At 45.2% G+C, this 17187-nt stretch overlaps 1 long non-coding RNA gene across 1 annotated transcript in view; it reads left to right on the top strand.

The window, feature by feature from the left end:
* The window catches only part of LOC137634749 (uncharacterized), a 158181-nt gene that overhangs the window by 79758 nt on the left and 61236 nt on the right, over nucleotides 1–17187 (top strand). The gene's annotated exons all lie outside the window — the stretch shown is intronic.

Here is a 17187-nt window from a genome sequence, read left to right on the forward strand (position 1 = left end):
TCGTCCTCCCCCCGGAATTGACTCTGTTTTCGGACGCGTCAAAAGAAGGGTGGGGGGCGCACGTTCTGAACCAGAGGACCTCAGGCCTTTGGTCAGAATCAGAAAAGTGCTTGCACATCAACCTGCTAGAGTTGAAGGCCGTCTTTCTGGCTCTTCAGCAGTTCCAACGGACCCTGGCGTGTCACTCTGTGGTGGTGATGAGCGACAACACCACGGTAGTGGCTTATATCAACAAGCAGGGAGGCACTTTTTCGCAGCAGCTATCCCATCTTGCAGTAGAGATTCTGAGGTGGACCGAAGTCCACTCCATAACACTATCAGCTCGCTTCATTCCTGGCAAGAGGAATGTGCTCGCCGACAGTCTGAGCAGGGCCTTGCTGATAGTGAGTACCGAGTGGTCTTTGGATCCTCAGATAGCCAACAAAGTCCTGACTTTGTGGGGTTCCCCGACCGTGGACCTATTCGCGACAGCGTTGAATTTGAAGCTGCCTCTGTACTGCTCCCCAGTCCCAGACCCCAAGGCACTCTGACAAGATGCTTTCCAGCAACGGTGGGACAACATCGACGTGTACGCCTTCCCACCGTTCTGTCTGATGAGAAGAGTGCTTAACAGGACCAGACTATCGGTCAATTGTTCGATGACTCTGGTAGCTCCGCTATGGCATCAGACGGAATGGTTCCCGGACCTTCTGTAGCTCCTGACGGAGCTCCCGAGGGAACTTCCTCCACGACACGAGCTTCTCAGACAACCCCACTCCAACGTCCCTCACCAGGCCGTGGCCTTGCTTCGGCTTCACGCCTGGAGACTATCCAGCGTTTCCTCACGAGAGAGGCTTTTCGCAACAGGTTGCGGAGAGAATGTCTCGGCACCTGCGAAGGTCCTCTGAGGGAGTCTACCAGGCAAAGTGGAGTCTTTTGTGGTTGGTGTCGTGGGAGGGGTATCTCTCCACTCGATGCCACTATTCCAGCAATAGCGGACTTCCTCGTTTATCTGCGGGAGGAAATGCGCCTTTCTGTCTCGACAGTGAAAGGCTATCGCTCAGCCTTAAGCTTGGCCTTCAGGCTGAAAGGCGTGGATATTTCTTCCTCGCTAGAACTCTCTCTACACATACGTAGCTATGAGCTTACCTGCCCCCAGTCGGAAGTGAGACCTCCTCCTTGGAACGTGGTTCGGGTCCTCAGGGCTCTAAAGAGACCTCCCTTCGAACCATTACGCCAGGCCTCCGATCGCCACCTTTCTTGGAAGACGGCTTTCCTGCTCGCTTTGGCTTCGGCCAAGCGGGTTAGTGAACTTCATGGTCTCTCGTACGACATCGCCTATTCAAGGGGATGGGGGGAGGTAACGTTCAGGTTCGTCCCTGAGTTTGTAACCAAGACTCAGAATCCTGAAGTACCGGATCCTCGGTTCGACTCTTTCAGGATCGCGAGTCTCCGCTCTGTAACAAGCGACCCAGACCAGCTGCTACTATGTCCAGTGAGGTGTCTGAGGCACTACTTGAAGAGAACGGCTGCAGTCCGTCCTCAAGTGCGAGCATTGTTTGTGAGCACAGGCAGGACGAAGAGGAGGGTCACCAGGAACACCATCTCAGCTTGGATTCGAAGGGTTATCCACCATGCCTTGAATCCAGACTCTCCTCCGTCACGTCGCCCTAGGGCACACGATGTCAGGGGTATTGCTACGTCCCTGGCCTTCAAGAGAAACTTCTCTGTGACGCAGGTGCTTCAGGCTGGAGTCTGGATGCGTTAGACGACCTTCACAGCCCACTACCTGCAGGACGTGACCCACAGGATCCTCGATACTTTTTCTATCGGCCCTGTGTTGGCTGCACAACAACTGGTCTAACCTCAGGCTCCTTTATGGACAAGTAGCAGTAGGTTGAGGGCGTTGTTACCCAGTTTTAGTCTGCGTGAATGAAAGAGTATGTTTGACCCTTACTTCTTTCTTCATTCTCCCCTCTCTCGGGGAAACAGCATCCTGGTCCTCGCATAGCTGACCTCGACCTCTGCAGGTAACCCATGCTTCCTTGTGCTCCTAGTATTAAGCTTAATACTGTTGCGTCCCCCATACCCTGACGAGGTGGTATTGGGAACGTCCTATCCTAGATTCCTATCTAAAGGTCTCAAGGTCAACTTCATAGGACGAGTCACACCTTCCTCCACACACAACTTATGTAGGCCACTCGTTCTAGTGAAGCAAGGAACTTGTGAGGTGCAGGGGCTCCTTCTCTCAAGTGCTACTTACTGAGGGATCGAGCCCCCGGGCAAGCCGAAGTCAGTAAGGCTGGGGACTTTCCACCCTTCCTAAGGGGTAAGTCACCCAATGTAAATAGCGTGGTTTGTATTTCGGTTACGGAACAAATGACAAATTCGAAGATAATTTGTATTTTTCCTAACCATACAAACCTTAGCTATTTACTCATATGTGCCCGCCATCCCTGGCCCCCAAGTCAAGTCCTACCTCTAAGTGAAGTGAAGCAAATCACCGGTGTGTGGCGGGGGAGGGGTAGCAAGCTACCCTTCCCCTACCCCCCGCTAACTAGCGCGGGGGTAATCAACCCTCGTTGAAAACTATTGGCTCGTCATTTCAGCTACGTTAAAAGGTAAACCCAATGTAAATAGCTAAGGTTTGTATGGTTAGGAAAAATACAAATTATCTCCGAATTTGTCATATTACGCAACCAACAAATCGTGTCTACCCGAGAATAGTTACAGAGGGCTTCAAACTGTTGGAACCTAGATTTATGTCCACTTTGGGCTCCAGAGCCTCTAAATATGGGGCCCCGAGACTATATAATAAGCTCCCACGAAATATTCGAATGATTGAAGACATTAAGGCTTTTAAGAGGAAACTGAAGACTTTCTTATTTCATGAGTTTTTTGACAGTGACGATTTAACAGTAAATGAACAATATGTGACTTGAAAAGATAAATACTGTGAACGAACAAGGTAAAACGACAGTGGAGGTCCTGTAGAGAGTTAAGTTCCCCTGCTGTATGGGACCGGAAAAGCAGCCATCAAAGTAAAGTAAATATGGAGCCCAGAAATAAACTTGGTCACTGAGCCTGATTTCATGGTGAAGAGAATCAGCTAGCTAACATGCTGCTTAAAACTGATTTTAGTACAATGCCAACTACATTTATAGCCGTTCCTCCACCAAAGGAATTTACAGCCTGTTGGCATCAGGCCCCAGAAAGAGTGGTCCCCTGGGTCCAAAATAAATCCAGTGCTGATGAGTTATTGGTTATTAGGGCTTCCACAAATGTACATGTACCTTCATCATGCTTCTTAATAATTTCTTTTTTCATCGATAAAATAATCATTATTTTCTTTTCTTCTTTCTTGGTCATCTTGGGGCCATTTTCTGAAATGCAGTTTTGTTAAAGTACACAGTGTCACAACTTTACAAAAGATCTGTCATAAATTTGTCACAACATAAGGTAATGTTGGCATGAGTACTGCAGAGAGAGTGCAAGAGTTAAAGTATGAACAGGAGGGGATGCTAGCATAGATGAAATAAAACAGCATAAAAATCACATGAACGCTGCTTAGGTGATGTATAGGTACTGCGTGAGCCTTATCTGTACATCACGTACTAGTCTCGTTAGTACTTTCCCGCATAAGATACGAATATGGAGGGTAATGTTTGTTTGCAGACCGATACAATGCTCATATTAGGATTTGAAAATTTGTTCTCGTATTCCGATCTACTGTACTCATATACTGAGTTACTCGTACACCATGGTATTACTACCCTTTTTTTGGATACAAGGCTCGAATGCTGAGGGAAATTATTAGAATTTTTATAATTTACAAATTTTGTGGTATAGGTGGTTATCTACTATAATTGAAGAAAAGTTTAGGGGCTCACCAGGTCTTAAAGGCCTTGATATAGTCATTTGGCGTCAACACAGAACATAATTTCCATTTTGAAGCCTTGTGACGGGCAAGAGCGCTCTCGAACTGGGGAATAGTTTTTTCCTCAGTTTGACTCAAAATTTCTCTTATTTTTTCTTTTTCTTATTATTACATCAACCTCCTTCATACAGTATTCTATCAACTGTCTCCCACCTTGCTGTCCAACTTCCCTTCCCCTTTTTACTGTCAAGGTTTTTGGCGGGCGATACTATTTCTGGGACTGTAGTTTTTTATTTTTTATAAAGCCAATGGTGCGAGCTGTGTTGGCCTTGCCAACTACCTAATGATATTTTAAATTGATAATTACTTTTTTGTAGTTTCCTTATTTCCTTTCCTCACTGGGCTGTTTTCCTTGTGATATTCTCATTGTTTGTGTGATATTTTCATTGACTTGGGAATGATTGCTTTAATTTGTTACTGCGTTTTCTTTTCACTGTTTGTTAGTAACTATCTTTGGTGGGGATGCCATTGGAGATGTGGACTTGCCCGGGAGTGTCAAATTGTAAATGCTGCACCTTTATGTCTAAAAGGTAGTTGTTCCGTAACTGACATACAAACCACGCTAATTAATAGGGATATTACTTTCGGCGTAGCTTGAAATGACGAGCCATTAGAATTTTAACGAGGGTTTACTACCCCATCGCTAGTTAGTGGGGGTAGGGGAGGGTTGCTTGCTAAACCCCCCTCCCCCCATAACACACACCTGCATTTGAGCTCTCTTTGCTCTCGGCTCGGATGGTAGTCGGACGTGTCCGCTCTCATCCTCGCCTTTCTCTTGGCAGCCATTAATGTCTTTTTGCTTTTTCTTCTACAGGTTGAGTGCGAAGTTGGCCTCTGCGATTATGCGCACCTGTCCTGGATTACCCGACCGCCCCTGTGGAACATACATGTCGGCGGTCGAGACAGACACTCACACCCTTTGCCCTTACTGTAGAGGCCAACGGTGTGATAGTGGTAATAAGTGTGATGAGTGTAGGGAGTGGTCTACTTCCCAGTGGGAGAGGTTTTCTCGGCGACTTGAGAAGAAGTCCAGGTGGGATATTTCTCCTCCGAAGTTTTCTTTGAAAGGAGAAAATCCCAAGGACTCTTCTTCCGTTGCCCAAACCTCCTCCGAAGCTCCCGCTCGATCGGTCTCTTTCGAGAGACCATCGAGTGGTAGCGTAGACCGTGGTTCTGTTTCCCGAACTCGGGGTTCGAGAGATGGCGTTGCCTCCCCTAGCGAGGCAGCTCCACCTCTCCCCCCGGGGAAGGATTTAACTTTAACAAATTTGTTTCAGCTTTGGTCTTCCTTGGGGCTCGAGGGTTTGCCCTCCAAGGAAGCGCTTCTTGACATCATCCGATTGGGTGCCGCTGTCAGGCAATCGCCGACTATGGCAGAGGTTGATCCTCTGTCTATTGTCGACGTTGTGGTGTCAGAGGTATCCAATGTGGTATCTCCTAATACCTCTGCCTCTTCTCATCCCGCAGTAGCTGAAGGCTTAGTTTCTCCCGTTCCTGCTCAACCAACGAGGGAGAAACTAAGTCCAACGGTCTCTCCTGCCGATGACTCTCTCCCTCGGGGGAGTTCACTCACAGAGACTCCTCTTCGGAGGACTGCTGAAGGTCAGCTTGCTGATCCAACGGCCCCCAGAGGGCATATACGTCGCAAGGCTCGCCTTCCTCTTTGCCGGAGAGGCCTTCCTTCACCTTATAAAGTGGTGAGGAGGCGCCTCTTTGGTTCATCATCGTCGTTGCAGTCCGCCGCAGAGGAGCCTCGTCAACGATCACCGACTGTTCATGCTACGGTCCTGGACCTCTCTGCAGATCGTTCGTGATCCCCTTCGGTGGAAGGTCATCCTTTTAAAGGGCATGTCGTCCTTCCACCCGTCAGACCTGCTGACCTGCCGTCGCCGTTCCTGGCTGCTGATGCGCTTTACTCGCCAACGAACCCTGTCTTTCATAGTCAGGCAACGGTCCCTTGGGGGCAACAAGGGCGTACTCGCCATCACGCGTACACGTCCCTTGCGCGCCATGTTGATCATGAGCGTCAACGATCTCCTGTACGAAAGGCTGTACCTGAGATAGCGAGCCAGCGCTCGCCTGCGCGCCAGTGCGCCACTGCGCGCCATCAACCTACTGCGTGCCAGCGCTCGCCAACTCGCCAGCGCTCGCCAACTCGCCAGCGCTCTCCTGTGCGCCAGCGCCCACGTACTGCCATTTCTCCTGCGCGCCCACGATCTTCGGATCTGGGGCCTGTATGGAAGTCTAGGACTTTGCCTACACTGCAGCATTCGCCAACGCGCTGCCTGCTATCTCTTGCGCCCCATCCCTCGCCAGCGAGCAATCACACGCGATTAACTGCTCGCGCCTACGAGGATACACGCCCGCCCTGCGCACCCATACCCTGCGCGCCCACGCCTTTCTCCTCCAGTAGTTACGCACCGCCCTCTTGACGCCCGCACACAAGATGCGCGCCCACGCACACAGGTTTCGACTGCGCGCCCGCGCGCAAGGGATATCTCTCCTGCGCGCTCGTGCCCTACGACATCCTCTGGGGCGTGCGATCTCTCGCCCTCACGCCCACGGGTCCAACATCCTGATCTTGCTCGCCCACGCGCGCGAGCGCACAATCAGCCTCCTGCGCACTCTCCTGTGTTTCCTGCGCACGCTTCTACGCGCCATCGCTCGCCCGCGCGCTCGCGCATCAGCAGTCCCCCCCCCCCCCTCTTAATGAGAGAATGCCTTGATGAAGTCATTGAGCTTCAGCACGGCATTTCATTCCCGTGCTGAATCTTGGTGACGGGCAAGAGGGCTCTCGAACTTCGGGAAATTGCTCCCCCAGTTCGAATCTAAATTTCTCTTTCATCTTTTTCTTCTGCTTAATATTACTTCGACCTTCTCCTAATTTTATCAACTTTCTTTTATCTTGCTGTCCTATCTCTATGATTATTATTTTTCTTAAGTTATATATATATGTAGATGTATGCATATATATATATATATATATATATATATATATATATATATATATATTATTTATTTTATTTGTTCATTTATTTATTTATCTTTTTTTTTCTATTTTATTTAAATGGCGTAGATATTTCCACATTTGTTATTACTGCCTGCTTAGATGAATGGGAGAAGGGATCACGGTTTGGAGGTATTCGCATTCGAAGCTATATATGAGAGTATTGGATGATCTCAGCCATCCCAAAGATGGTTTGGACCTTTTTGGCGGAACTACTCTCAGGGGTTGGGTCATCGGAATCCAGGGGGATCCAATCCTTGAGGTGGGACTCTTGGCTTTTGGCCGGAAGGCCATCATTACAGATATGGGAAGGATGATTCCATATTTCCTTGGTCTCAGTCCTAACAGGCGGGTTTAGCTTACACCTGTGCCTCTATACTGTATCTGTTTTGATGCTATCCTTCGGGTAGGGTATGGAGTGGACCATCTGGGAAGTATACTCTCATTGTGCCGATAGTGGAGAATGCAAATTTCCTTTCCAACGTATGATACTTTCTTAAAATTCTCAAGCAGGTAAACCAACAAAACAATAACAAAAAACATGAAAATCCCACCCTTAAATATGGACCCTTCAAATACTGACTCCCCATCCCCTGGATTTGCTGACTCCCCCCGGCACTGTTGACGACTTCTGCTACTGTAATTAAGGAAAATTCTGTTGACAACCTTCGAACTAAAAAGGACCACTCTACTGATGTTAAAAAATCTGGCAATTTGGGTAACACAGGGAAACTACGATTCCTTCATGTTTCCCAAATCCCATTTGAGACAAATTATGATGATATATATAGAGCATTTGAGTGCTATGGATTGATAAAGGAAATAAGGATGAGACTCGGAGATGAAAAATGGGACTCTTGGATATCTTATGAAAGTCATGATGAAGCTTTTAATGCCATAAGTAATATTAGTAGTATTAAAATTAACGAATTGAACATCATTTGAGCTCTTTGTGATAAGGTCCCAAAGGAATTGGATGTGTACAAACCTGCTGATTGGTTTGAAAAAGATAGAAATGTACCCATGCCTTCACAGAGAAAACCCAAACCACCAATGTGGCTTTTAGCTGAACCTAAAGGGATAATAGGGAATTATTTTAAGATATGTAAGTTTATCCAAAAAAAAGTAGGAACCATAGCACCTGGAGATATATCTCTTTTTGGGAAGAATAGTTATCTCATCCATGCCAAATCTTCGACTCAGTCTGCAATACTATCTAACTTACAGACAGGCAGTGATGAAATTACATTGGAAATGAAACCTCATCTAAATTTTAGTTATGAAAGGGGAGTGGTCTTTAATAAGAACCTGTACGAATTTACAGAGGAGGAAATACTTTCTATGTGTCCATTAAATGTATGGAAGGTGCATAAGGTTCCTGGAACTTCAATGATTATACTTACTTTCCAGGATGGTGATGTATCCTTCCATATTTTTGTTGAAAATGAAAGGATTAAAGTTCGCCTTTCAAACAAAAGCCCCTGCAATGTCTTAATTGTTTTAAATTTGGACACCCATCCAAAGTTTGCAAAAATGGAAAAATGTGTGGTATTTGCTCCAAAACTTATCATGGAGAATGTACACTTGAGGCCAGGTGTTCAAATTGCAATTTGAATCATAAATCAACTGATAGGAGATGCGAACTGTATAAGTTGGAGGAAGCTGCCCTAAACAAATCAAGTTTAGAACACATAAGTGTGGGACATGCAAAAAGACTGTTGAATAAATCAACCAGCTATGCAAAGGCCTTAAAATCAAAGGTAAATTTACCACAGGAGACATCAACCCCACCTAGCACTGCCAGTAATCCTAAGAAAAGAAATACAACCTCTGATAATAAAGTACTGCATGACAAGGTAATCATATTGCCTTCTGAGGCTCTGCCACAGTGTATTAAAAATGGGTCATTGCCCATTTCTGTACAGCCTTCGTCCCCCTTTACCAACAATAGTACTAACCTCTCTCAGGCCATGTCCTTGCCTGATTTGATGGAGATGCCACCTGACACCAAGTTACCAGGTGCACCTGTATTGGGGAAGGTGCAAAAACCTGGTAGCTCAAAGCCTACTAATCGGAAAAGAGAGAGACCTCCATCTCTCTCGCCCCCTTCCATAAGAAATGTGAAAATTACGACGTCAAATAAATATGATGATTTGTCTGTTGATATTTCTGATTTGGAAGTCAATTTAAATAAATCTTAAATTCAAGTGGAGGTCCACCAACCTCCTCAACAATCAGATAAAAAAAAAACAAAAAGAAAATTATAAATGCTAAACCCAATCTATCAAGACCCTCTTTAATAAAACCTCCTAAAAATAGTGTTAGATCAAAAACTGCTAATGGGAGGACTCCATCCAAGGGGTCTTCCAAATTATAAACCATAGTTTTTTCCTCCATTTTGCAATGGAATTGTCAGGGTTTAAGGGCCAAATATCAAGAACTTGAGCTCCTTATTCATGAGCATTCCCTCATAATTATTTGTCTACAGGAGAGCAAACTTGATCATAATACCCCTTGTCCTCGCGAATATATTAGTTATAGGACACCATATGATCACCAAGTGGGGAGCCATGGCGGAAGTCTCATATACGTTCATCGAGATGTTCCCTAAGTTTCTCTGTCTATTCGTACACCTCTGCAGGAAGTGGTTGTACAGATTGACATAGGGAGAAAATATACAATTTGCTCTCTGTACTTGCCTCCAAATGATAACATTTTGTATGATAACTTAGTGGAGGTGATTCAACAACTCCCTCAACCTTTTCTTTTACTTGGAGATTTGAATGGTAGACATCCTTTGTGGGGTGATATTTTAGCAAACACGAGGGGAAATATCATATCATCAATTGTGGAAAATGAAGATGTTGGACTCCTTAATACAGGAGAGCCCACACACTTTCATTTCCAGACAGGTACCTTGTCGTGTATTGACCTATCAATCGTAAGCTCTAATTGCCTTCTTGACTTCGATTGGAGAACATTAGATGATTGGCATACTAGTGATCATGCACCAATCATTATAAACACCAACAATGATCCACCTTTACAGAGATCGCCACGATGGAATCTTGACAAGGCGGACTGGGATAAATTTCGTGAGCTAAGCGAAATTGAGGGGGATGCAGGACAGGTTGAAAATATCGATGATGCCATAGACTTACTGAATGGAACTCTCCATACAGCAGGAGTAAATTCAATTCCCAAAACAACAGGGTTATTCAAACGACGACCAGTCCCCTGGTGGTTTTCAGAACTAACTGCCCTCCACAGAGCCACAAGAAGATCTCAACACGATTGCATAGACGCAGAACTGATGAGAATTTAATTATGTACAAGAAATGTAGAGCACAGTTCCGTCGTGCCATGAAAGAAGCAAGGCGCCAGTCATGGATGTCTTTTGTTTCCTCCATTAACCCTTTAACCCCCAGGCTATTTGGAAATTTCCAACCCTTAACCCCCAGGGGGTTATTTTTTTCCCAGCACATTTTGCAGTATATTTTTTTTAAATTGCTCTAACAGCCTTAATTTTTGTCATAGAGAGGTCAGGTTGGTCTCATTCTCTTGGAAAATGCCTGAATTTTTTCAAATTATTTTTAAAAAGATGAAAAAAATAATTTTTATAGCATTTTCTTGCTAGAATGTACCGGTACGTCCATGGGGGGTAAAGGGATGGCTTTTGTGAAACGTACCAGTACGTCCTTTGGGGGTAAAAGGGTTAACAGTAGAACACCACCATCTTCTGTGTGGAGGAAAGTAAAAAAGATAGCTGGCAAATTCACCCCCAACCCACCACCAGTGTTGAAGGTGAATGGCCAGTATGTAACTGAAGCAAATTATATTAGCAATGCCCTGGCTAATATTTTTCAAATGTATCCAGCAAGTGTGAAGGAGCCCCTGGTCAACAGTATAGGAGCACTGAAGAAAAGAAAATTTTAAATTTTGCAACAAGAAGGGAAAAGTCGTATAATTCTCCTTTCACTGAAAGATAATTTGATTCTGCACTTGCTCATTGCAATGATACAGCCCCTGGACCCGATGGAATTCCATATGCAATGATTAAACATGTACATTTTAATACAAAGCTATTTATTTTAAGCATTATTAATAGAATATGGCATGATCATAGTTACCCAAGTGTTTGGGAACTAGCCATTATTTTAGCCTTTTTAAAACCTGGTAAAGACTAGTTTTTAGCAGCCAACTATCGGCCTATTGCATTGACATCTTGTTTATGTAAAATCATGGAGAAGATGGTCAATGCAAGGCTGATGTGGTACCTTGAAAAGAAAGGTATTTTATCATCAATTCAATGTGGATTCCGAAAAATGCACTCAACGACTGATGTATTGATACAACTTGAGTGTTCTATTTGTTAAGCCTTTGCTTCCAAACAGCACCATGTTACAGTATTTTTTGACCTTGAAAAGGCATATGATACCACATGGAGATATGGTATACTTAAAACCATTCATGAATTGGGATTGAGAGGAGAGCTGCCACTATTTATTCAGGCATTTCTTTCACATAGAGTTTTTCAAGTGAGAGTTGGGGAAACTCTATCAGAGAGTAAGTGCCAGGAAGGAGGAGTTCCTCAGGGTAGTGTGCTGAGTGTAACCCTTTTTGCACTAGCAATTAATAGGATATCCTCAGCCATTCCCCAGGATGTTCTCTCAACATTATTTGTGGATGATCTCTCAATATCATTTGCTGGCACTAGAATGGCAATGGTTGAGAGAAAAATCCAACTCTCTATTGATAAAATTATCCAGTGGGCTGACATGAATGGATTTAAGTTCTCGACAAGTAAAACTACCATTGTTCATTTTTGTCGTATCCGGGGAGTACATCCAGACCCGGATATATACATTAAAGGTCAACGGATACCATGTGCAAGTGAAGCTAAATTTTTAGGTTTGATATTTGACTGTAGGCTTACATGGGTTTCTCACTTAAAAGCGTTAAAAGTCTCGAGGCTCTGATTATCTTAAAAGTATTGTCCCATACATCATGGGGGGCAGACCGCAATACTATTTTAAAATTATACAAGGCCTTGATTTTTTCCAAAATTAGTTATGGATGTGAAATATATTCTTCAGCCACCCCAAGCCAGTTAAAAGTATTAGACTCGATACATCATGCAGGTATTAGATTATCTACAGGAGCATTTAAAACCTCGCCTATCCCAAGTCTCCTTGTTGATGCTGGAAAGTTACCTCTAGACCTTTACCGAATGTCTTCCATTATTCGGTATTGGTTTAGATTGCAAAGACTCCCTAACTCTTTAGCCTTTCAGACTGCAAGCCTTGTGAGACACGCATCATACTTTGAGTTGCACCCAAAATCTCCTCAACCTTATGGCTTTTGGGTGAAACGATTATTAAACACTCTGGATATAATTAGAAGTAAGGTACCTGTACTTCCATTCAAGGTATCATCAACGCCTCCATGGAAATTACCAGAGATATCTTTTTGTAAATATTTTATTGGAGATAAGAAGAATATGTCAGACCTAGAAGCCAGGTCTCTTTTTAATGAACATGTTAAAGAACATAGAGGATCAACTTTTATCTATACTGATGGCTCCAAATCTGATGCTGGTGTTGGATTTGGAGTACATAGTAATGGTTTTAATTGTAGAGGTGCACTTCCTCTGACCGCTTCCATATTTACTGCCGAACTGTATGGCATATTAACCGCTATTGAGAAAATTGTGTTGGAGAAGGAGGGTAATTTTACAATTTTTAGTGAGGCAAGGAGTGTCCTCCAAGCTATAGAAGTTTTAAATTCTAATAACCCACTACAGTGAACCCTCGTTTATCGCGGTAGATAGGTTCCAGTCGCGGCCGCGATAGGTGAAAATCCGCGAAGTAGTGACACCATATTTACCTATTTATTCAACATGTATATTCAGACTTTTAAAACCTTCCCTTGTACGTAGTACTGTTAACAAACCACCCTTTAATGTACAGAACACTTAATGCATGTACTACAGTACCCTAAACTAAAACAGGCACAAATATTAAAGGTGATTTTATATCATGCATTTCCTAAACACGCTAAAAAGCACGATAAAAAATGGCAACCAATGTTTTGTTTACATTTATCTCTGATCATAATGAAGAAACAAACTGGAGGTAGAGCTTTGCTTATTACCCAGACATATTTCCCATACTTTTCCCTTAGAACTACATCACATCTTCCTACTTTATATATATATATATATATATATATATATATATATATATATATATATATATATATATATATATATATATATATGTGTGTGTGTGTGTGTATATATATATATATATTTATATGTATACACATATACATACCTACATATATACATAAATACATGCATACATATATATATATATATATATATATATATATATATATATATATATATATATATATATTACTGTATATATATGGGTTATGGAAAAAATCCGCGAAGTGGTGAATCCGCGATGGTCGAACCGCGAAGTAGCGAGGGTTCACTGTTTTAAAGATTTTAGAATGGCTTTTTATTATTAGACGGAGAGGTATAACAGTTCGATTTTGTTGGGTTCTAGCACAAGTAGGTGTGTCTGGGGATGAGAAGGCAGATTCACTGGCTAAGAAGGCTGCATCCGAGTTGCTGCCAAGAAGTTATCCCATTCCCTGTAATGATTTCTTACCTGACATCAAGAAATTAGTTTGCAATAAATGGCAACAGCAATGGGATAGCCTAGATGGGAATAAAATGCGAGAGGTAACAAATGTCATATCTCCTTGGAGGTATAATATGATGCCCCGAAAATGGGAGACGTCTCTTTGTCGTCTCCGTATTGGTCACACTCGGTTGAAACATGAGTTTCTGCTGAAGGGCCAACACCAACCGTATTGTGACGACTGTTTAGTACCTCTAACAGTGAGGCATTTGTTGACCGAATGCCCCAACTATAACAACTTAAGGAATAGATATTTGTTTGAGGCTCGAGGTGAGGGTGGCAGGTTCATCCTTGCCAAGATTCTTGGAAATGATGTGTCCTACTATGCAAGTGGCATTTTTAGATTTATTTCAGAAGCAGATCTTCTGAAAACTATTTAACTTTTATGGCATTCAACTTTTATGATTTTAATTGAATACTCTTTTATTTTTTATTTTTTTATTTTATTTTTTATTTTATTTTTTATTTTTGTATATATAAATTAAATGACCTTAGATGTCAGGATGCCTGAAAACTTTAAATCAATTAATCAATCAGCAGTCCCCTGCGCATGCGCGCGCCATCAGTCTTCCGCGCGCGCATGTGCGACAGAAGTCTCACGCGCGCGCATGCGTGCCAGCAGTCTTCCGCGCGCGCATGTGCGACAGAAGTCTCGCGCGCGCATGCGTGCCAGCAGTCTTCCGCGCGCGGGGTATTCCCCATCCTGCGAGCGCCAATACCCTCCCGCGCGCGAGGCTGCAGGACAACGCACGGCAAGGTTGCCATTGCCACATTCCCCTCCCCGCAAGCGCAGAACAGCGCGCTCGCCGGTGGAAGGGAAGCTTCCAGAAAGATCCAGGAAAGTTTCTTCTTTTTCTTTCCAGGCAAACCCCTCTATGGAAACTCCTCCCAGGGAGTCCCTCCAGAGGGAGTGTCCGACAGCGCAGCTGTCAGCCAGCAGCCATGGTTTGGGGCTCTAGTCAGAGCGGTTATACAGGTTTTCAAGCCTGTTTTCTCTGAATTGGGCCACAAATCCTTGGCTGCGTCTACCCCTCTGAAAAGAAAAAGAGGAGTTTCGAACGCGGTGGCTTCTCCGAGAAATAAACTGTCTCCTCGTAAGCCCTCGAGGCAGGTTCCCTCCCCCCCCCAGATTTTATCTCCTTCCCTGTTGGACGAGGATTTCCCGTCCTCAGGGGAGTCACGTGAGGCGAGACGTTCCCCCATCGCACCAATGAGGGGAACCCCACCTCGCGCTGGAAAGTCTTCCCGGTTTGGGGCGGAGAAGAACTTGCCTCCGTCGTTGTTGGAATCCTGCATCCTTCCCAGGAGGGAGTCGAAGGACTCTAAGACAGTACCAAAATCCTCGACGAGACTTAGGATGGAGCCAGCTAGTCACTCGGAGAACGTCCACGATTCTCCCCAAGAAGAGCCTTTGGGGGCAGGAGACTTCGCTGCGAGTCCAACATCTGGAGGTGAGCTATAGGAGTCAGAACATGCGTTTTGGCAGGTTCTGACTTTTATGAGGACTCTCAATGGGTTTGCCGACCCAGAGATTCTCCCTCGAGAGGGTAAAGACACGGTCTTGGACCGAGTATTTGTAACTCAAAAACCTTCTAAGGCCACTGCGGCTCTGCCCTGGTCTCAGGGGGTTAAGAGTACCAGGGACAAGATCGCGCTCCAGCTCTCTGAGTTAGCCTCCTCCAACCGTTCCAGTGCTGGCAACAAGCTTCTCCCACCTCCTCGCGTGCAGCAGAGGAGGTACTTCGAGATCTTAGAGGAGCCTTGTTTAGCTCTTCCTCTTCGCCATTCTTTGGAAGAGCTTACCAAGTAAGTCCCTCTTGAGAGACTCTCCAACCGGCAGGTCTCATTCTCGGCGACTGAAATCCTTAATCAGGAGAAGGTTGCGAAATTTGCTATGCAAGCCACTTCGTGGCTGGATATCTGGTTAGGGACCTTAGGTATCCTGATACGTTCGGAGGATTTTTCCAAAGAACGTACCAGGAAAGCTATGGAGACGTTCCTCCTCTCAGGCACTCGCACGATCGAGTTTCTGGCCCACCAAGTCTCAAACTTGTGGGCGAACACCATCCTGAAACGTCGGGATGCGGTGGCTGAGAGGTTCCATCAGAAGGTCCCTAGCACCGAGATAAGCAGGCTCAGGCATTCTTCCATGGAAGGAACGAACCTGTTTCAGCCTAAAGACGTGGAACATGCTGCTGAGAGGTGGATGTAGTCCCACCAAGACTCCCTCCTACATAGGGCTTTGACATCCAAGCCCTATAAGCCTCCAGCACCCCAGCAGTCCCGTCCTACCAAGACCACGAAACCGACAACGGCAGCGAAGGCAGTGGTGTCTAAGCCCTTTTCTGGCAAGGAAAAAGTCCTCCAGGGAAGGGAAAAATCCTAGAGAGAGCAGCCGAGGCTGCAAACACTAGGATTGGCAGTCCCCCTGCATTTCCACCTACAAAGTTGCGCAGACAGGTGGCAGCAACTCGTGGCCGATTCCTGGACGATTTCCATAGTTAGTCAGGGATATCGCGTCCCATTCACAACATCTTTACCTCCCCTGACGACGAATCCAGTGTCATTGAGCTCCCTTGTCATGGGATCAGCAAGGGGGCAATCCCTTCGGGCAGAAGTCCAGACCCTGTTGAAGAAGGGCGCTCTCCAAGAGGTCCTCGACGGGTCCCCAGGCTTCTTCAGTCGACTCTTTCTTGTAAAGAAGGCGTCTGGAGGCTGGAGTCCAGTCATCGACCTCTCGGCTTTGAACAAGTTTGTCAAACAAACTCTGTTCTGCAAGGAGACCGCAGACACAGTCAGACTTGCAGTGAGACCGCAAGACTTCATGTGTACACTGGATCTGAAGGACGCGTACTTCCAGATCCCAGTCCATCCATCTTCAAGGAAGCACTTTAAGATTCAGCCTAGACAACAAGGAGTACCAGTTCAAGGTGCTGTGTTTCAGTCTCTCCACAGCACCACAGGTTTTCACCAAAGTGTTCTCCCTAATATCATCGTGGGCACACAGGATCGGCATCCGTGTCCTCCGTTATCTGAACGACTGGCTGATCCTAGCAGACTCGGCATCATCCCTTCTTCAACACCGAGAGAAACTTCTGGGACTTTGCCAGGATCTGGGGATCATGGTAAATCTTGAGAAGTCCTCTCTGCTTCCCACTCAAAGATGGGTATACCTAGGCATGATTATAGACTCCAATCTCCACAAAGTCTTCCCATTAGACGACAGGATAGCAAGGCTGACGAAGGTCGCTAGCCCCTTTCTCAGACGAGAAGAGCTTCCAGCCCAATCGTGGTTACGTCTCCTCGGTCACCTCTCATCGTTGGCTTGTTTAGTTCCCAACCGTCGCCTCAGGATGAGATCCCTCCAATGGCGACTCAAGTCCCAGTGGAATCAAGGTTACAATTCCCCGGACGTCATGATCCCTATGGGACTTGCGGAACGGACGGACCTCCAGTGGTGGGTGACAGACGAGAACCTACGAAAGGGAGTGGATCTTCTCGTCCTCCCCCGGATTTAATGCTGTTTTCGGACGCCTCAAAGAAAGGGTGGG

This window comes from Palaemon carinicauda, chromosome 45, assembly GCF_036898095.1.
Source record: "Palaemon carinicauda isolate YSFRI2023 chromosome 45, ASM3689809v2, whole genome shotgun sequence".
NCBI lineage: Eukaryota > Metazoa > Arthropoda > Malacostraca > Decapoda > Palaemonidae > Palaemon > Palaemon carinicauda.